At 36.2% G+C, this 6,252-nt stretch overlaps 1 pseudogene; it reads right to left on the bottom strand.

Moving 5' to 3' along the window:
• Window positions 1-567: 567 nt before the first annotated feature.
• On the bottom strand, window positions 568-5,876 carry LOC149159091 (uncharacterized; annotated as a pseudogene).
• Window positions 5,877-6,252: the final 376 nt, after the last annotated feature.

A 6,252-nucleotide genomic window follows, 5' to 3' on the forward strand; every position in this document is an offset into this window, starting at 1 on the left:
ACAAGACCCACACTAAACTCTACAATAGACTTCAGATGTCTACAAAGAAATTCCCTCCAATAAACTATATAATAGACTTCATATGTCCACAAAGAACTTCCCGAGGGAAACACAACCACCAAGGGTTTTAGATCAATCAATTTCTCTCAATATTTTCAAGCACTATTAAACTTCTGAAAAACGTAGAAGCTTTGGAAGGTGGTTGAAAATAATCCCAACTATTTCATTAAATGAATTTGATCGTCATTTCTGTAGTAGAAAATAAAACCCATAGAAGATGTTGGAAATAGTTTCATCTATCTCATTAACTCAATTTTATCGTGTCATTTATGGAGTACCAAAATAATCCAGCACTGAATGAACACTAAAGTAATTAATTTTTTACTAGCTTACTATTTTTCATATCTGCAAGAAATTAGTAACAAAGAATCAACATTAATAAATTAAAAATGTTGAAAATTTTATTTGGTATGGTCATTAAATGAAAAATTAAATGTCCAACAAGCTTTTGTATTGCAAGCAATCAACATGCAAGCCAAACAGATATATATTAAAAATTTTATTAAGCTACCATAAGGTGACAACCATTGGTGTATAAGGTTTCAAAGGACTGCCATACTCACTAGCCAAAACAAAGTCACATATCTTCAATTCACCACAATTGATTACAAGAAGCTTTGAATTCTTCAAGTCCCTAGAAAAGATAAACAAAGTAGATAGCTACATTCAACATCAATTTTCATAAAAACTCTATATAAGTCTCCTTGTATTTTATCTTCGATAAATAGACGAAGAAAGAATGTAAAAAAATATATCAAGTGCACAAATGGCATGGACAAAACACTCTTTGTATGTTATCTTCGATCATAGATGAAGAAAACACCTAACAAAATATATCAAGGGGACACATGGCATGCATAATACACATCATTTAAAAAAAATAGAGAATGTAAGTGAAAACATAAGGAACTTGTACCTATGCAGAACCCAATTATCATGAAGGTATTTAACACCCTCAAAGAGTTGCAACATAAAACATTTAACTTCGCTCTAGCTGAAAGACTTTTTCATTGTTTCCATCAGTCCTTTTAGATCATGCTCCATGTATTCCATCACCATAAAAATGTTGTCCAAGTTGCTTCCTCCACTACTTCCTTTACATCAAAAACCTATGAGTGATGGAAGGATAGAAAGACATTTATCTCTTTTAGAGAAGTCATCGGAAATCCATCTCTCTCTTTTTCAATTTTTACCTCTTTTAGAGTGACTATCTCCCTAGATTTCTTATTATTAGATATGTAGACAACTCCATATTTTCCTTCATCTATCTTGGTAGGCCTCTCAAATTCATCAACAATTCTACAACCTTGTATCATATCAATCATTTGTTGTGCGAGTGGAATCTCAAGTTGAATTGAGGACTTGGGCTCATCGTGAGACTCTGATTTAGGTGGTTGTCCAATATTATCATCTTCACTATTGTTGCCATCATCCAGTTCCATAAGCTCTCATTGATTCAAATCCAAGTCATATTGTTCATCTCTTCTTACATCATCTTTCCCTGAGACACCACCAATACCTTAACCTGCATCATCCTTGAAATTTTTTTATTTTCCTTTTGCGCCCTTTGATTTCTCTCCCACGTATTCTCCTGGTATAGAGAAATACTCTAACCACTTCCATGATTAATACCACTGCACTCTGAAGAGTACCTCCCCTACTCACTGTCCATGTTGGTTGAATATCTCTTCCATTTCTTTATGCCCTCATTCTCAGGCCTTGCATCTCTAGCATAGTTATATTCATCTACCCAGCGAGAAGTTGAAATGTAGCAATGTTGTAAAGGCTCTTCCTCATCTTAAAGCTTCAAAATTTCAAGTAGATTTCCAAGTTCCCTCTCATTCTTTGATGACGTAGATTGAAGTTTTTCCATTCCAAAAATATCCTCTTCTTTGGCATCCCTTCCATTGCCTTCAGAATGAGGAGTTGGCAGTTCAGCCAAGAGTGGATAAATAGAATCTTCACATTCTTGATGTGTGAAGAAAGGTGTAGGTCCTTTTGATTGAGTCCCATGTGTGTTCCTGCTTCCAGAGCCACTTGAAGAAATCTTGTTAAAGACAATGGATTTTCCATGCACCAAGGATTTTGGTTTCTATTCATTGTCAACATGATCACATTGTGCTGTTGATTTTTCTTTTCTAGGGCTCTTAGACAGTTTGTGCATCTTATCAACCACTTCCATGAATTTTCAACATTTCTTTTCTGAAGGGGTCATGGTCTTTCTTTCTTACGTTTCTAACCTTCAAGAAAATCTTATAAAACAACTTTATGCTTTCTACTACTAATTGCAGAAACTGATAATAGACATTGCCTTGACTTTTTGAGTTTAGATAATTGTGCGGTTAGACTTCTCATCATATTTTTAAGGAAAACACTCTCTTATTAAAAGGTATATTCCTTTACCAGAGTAGATTTTTCTATAAGAGGAAACATTTGCCCTAAAACATTTATCCTCTTATTGAGACATTTATGCATCTTCTATCTGCTAAATATCTGTTGCTTTAGTCTTGTGTCAGTTTTGAAAGCATCCTCAAGAATTTCATTATTGTTGTTGTCATGTTTTACTACTTCCCTAGAACTATAGACTCTCCTTGACCTCTTTGGACATACAAAATTTGAAGACATGTTCCTTACAGCCCATGCCTGAGTTTTCTGCAAAGGAGGAAATGAAGAAATAGCGCCAAAAGAATTTTCTTAACTTGTTACCCCCTCCACATTATCATCATGATTTCCATCTATTACTCCCTGAATGTTTCGTTGTTGCTTTGATGCCAAACATGCTTGTAAAAGAGAATAATATTTTTGACTTGTAGGGGAGATATAACGAACATCATGATATCCGCTGCGAGATTTGAACTCAAATATCCATCCTAGAGTAAGGACATGCATTTTTGCTCTTATGCAAGGTTGTTTCTTTATAGTCTTGTCCAAATTAAGATTACAGTTAAGGGTTTCTTGAGGAAAATATTCAACATCAAAGGTTTCTGCTTTTGCAGAAGACTCCCATGAGTCATCTTGTATGCACCCTAACATGTTCACCTGTACATGTTTTCCATGAATTCCTAAATAAAGTGACATGTCACTAGATATTACTTTCCTCATTAAAGATGTCATTGTATCCTCCAATCCACTGCTAGATCCTTCAATAATTCCCCATCAAATTCACAATATTCTTGGTCTTCCTAGTCTGCCTCCTTGGTTGGAGACTTAGACATAATTTTGTCAATACAATCTACTTCATTGGCTAGAACAAGGGGTACCTATTCTTATTCTTTTTCTGTCTCTTTGAATGTCATTTTTTTTTGTGTGTGAACGGGGTTCAATATCAATGTCACCATCATCTAGAATATGACTATCCCAAAGTGGCCCTCAATTTCCTTTCATATAAGGAGCTTTTCTTCTAAATCCACCAGCAAGATTGGAAAAAATACCTCCACTAAAATTTGCAATAAACATCAGATGTATACAAAGAACTTCACTCCACTAAACTATGCAATAGACTTAAGATGTCTACAAAGAAATTCCCGAAGTAAACCTAGCCACCAAGGCTTTTATGTCAATCAATTTCTCTCAATATTTCCAACCATTATTGAATTTTTGCAAAACCTAGAATCTTTGGAAGGCGGGTGAAAAATAATCCCAACTATTTCATTAAATTAATTTGATCATCATTTCCAGAGTACAAAAGAAAACCCATATAAGATGTTGGAAATAATTGCATCTATTTCATTGAATGAATTTGATTGCATCATTTCTGGAGTACAAAAAGAATATGGAGAAGGAGCATCATCATATCCCTTTCCTTTCTCAAGAGCTTTAGATTTACAGTCCCTTCTGAAGTGCCCTTGCTTTCCGCATTTCCAACACACCTTTATATATTTTCCTAGATATTTAGATGTCCCTCTAGATTTAGATCTCCCACTCGAGGACTTATCTTGTTTCTAGTCTGGGACCATCCTCATATAGACAAGGCATCACCATTCTGGCTTCGATATTTTCCCATCTCATCTACTCCGACAGTAAGGATGAGACTATTTCACCAAATTGCACGGTAGTTGCATTGCTACCTATTGCAACAACCAGACTATCCCACGAATTTGGTAGAGAACACAACAAACTGATGCACTTATCCTCGTCTAAATTTTTAATATTAACAAATAATAACTAGATTACCACAATATTAAATGCATTCAGATGCTCTATCGCTATGTCTTCATCTTTCATCCACAGGTCATAGAGCTTTTTTCGTAGGAACAATTTATTAATCAGAGATGTAGATTGGTACAATGTCCATAAATTGTCCCACAAAACTTTCACTGAAGCTTCCCCTCATACATTCAGCAATACTAAATCTAAGAGACACAATTGTATTGTGCTATTTGCCTTCCTATTCAACTTTTCCCAGTCTTCAGCTAACATTTTTGTTGGTTTAGTACACTGATCTACTGTGATCCACTAATATTTATCCACCAACAGATCCTCCATCTTGAGTTTCCACAAATCAAAACTTTGACCATTAAATTTCTTGATCTTTACCTTTCCACTGCTCTTCATCTTCTTTCACCACAAGAATCCATCCCACGGATCTCCCACTGAATAGGGTCTACCACAGGCCCGAGCAAAAAAGTCCTCAATACCAAGGGCATCCCCTTGAAGCCAAAACAACTCTCATACAAATTGTAGGCTTTAACATCATACATAAATTACTTGCATACAAATTCTAAAAAAAAGAAAATAAACAATGGCTAGAGCATAAAACATGAAATAGGTATACACAGAGATTTTCCCCTAGATCCCAAAACGGGGACTACTAGATTGATTTTCATTATGTTCCTTTCAATGTTACAATACATATATATACATGTTGAAGCATCCGTAAACCCCAATCCATTAACCCTGGATTAGAACATAACCATAGTTCCCTTGGCCGAATATACAAAATACCATGGATAGAAAACCAAATTGCCCAAAACCATGTGTGAAATCCATGCAAAAAAACATAGATAGGTCAACCCACCTAATATAGTGTCTAAAAAAAAATTTCCCATGGCGCTACCCGGGACCCAATGCAAGGGGGCTACTGCCCCTTGACATCGGGGGGCAACTGCCCCCACTTTGACCCCTTGGCAACACTTGGCACAACATGCAATGTACAAAGAGGGCTACCAGCCCCCCCTCCCCAAGCGTGGGGTAGTCATGGAAAGAATATAACAAAACCCAACAGAGACACCACCAATACTTTGACCTCCATCATCCTCATAAATTTTTGATTTTCCTCGTCCATCCTATGATCTCTATCCCACGTATTCTCCCTATTCAGGAGAAAGACTCTGACCATTTCCATTCTTAATGTTGCTGCAAACTGAAGCGTACCTCCCCTCCTCATTGTCCATGCTAGCCCAACGTCTCTTCCATTTCTTTGTGCCCTCATTCTCAAACCTTGTTTCTCTGGGAGAGTTATATTCATCTACTCAGCGAGAAGCTAAAATGTAGTGAGGTTGCAAAGGCTCTTCCTCATCTTCAAGATTTGAACCATCAGGAAGTTTTCCAAGTCCCCTCTCATCCTCTGACGACGTAGATTGAATTTCTTACATTGAAAAAATACCCTCTTCTTTGGCATCACTTCCATTGCCTCCAGAGTGATTAGCTCAAAGTTCGACCAAGAATGGAGAAACATAACCTTTACTTCCTTGATGTGTGAAGGAAGGGGTTAGTCCATTTGATCTAGATTCATGTGATTTTGTTCCTATAGAGTCTCTTGGAGAAATTTGGTTAAAGACACTAGATTTTCCATGCACCAAGGATTTTGTTTCCATCTATTGTCAAGAAGATCACATTGTGCAATTGATTTTTTATTTCTAGGGCTCTGAGATAGTTTGTGCATCTTATCAACCACTTCCACGCATTGTCAACATTTCTTTTCACAAGGGGGCATGGTCTCCCTTTCTTATCTTTCTAATTACCTTCAAGAAAATCTTATAAACCAACTTTATGCTTTCCACTACCAATTGCAGAAATTGCTAATATACCTTGCCTTGACTTTTTGAGTTTCGGTCCTTGTGCACTTTCACTTCTCATCACATTTTTCTGGCAAAATATCTCTGATTCAAAGGTATATTCCTTTATCCTAGTATATTTTTTTGTAAGAGGAAACATTTTCTCTGAAATATGTATCCTCTTATTGACACAGTT

Source organism: Pinus tabuliformis, chromosome 5_2 (assembly GCF_031772625.1).
Source record: "Pinus tabuliformis cultivar Carrire ecotype Pingquan chromosome 5_2, CPIR1, whole genome shotgun sequence".
Classification (NCBI taxonomy): domain Eukaryota; kingdom Viridiplantae; phylum Streptophyta; class Pinopsida; order Pinales; family Pinaceae; genus Pinus; species Pinus tabuliformis.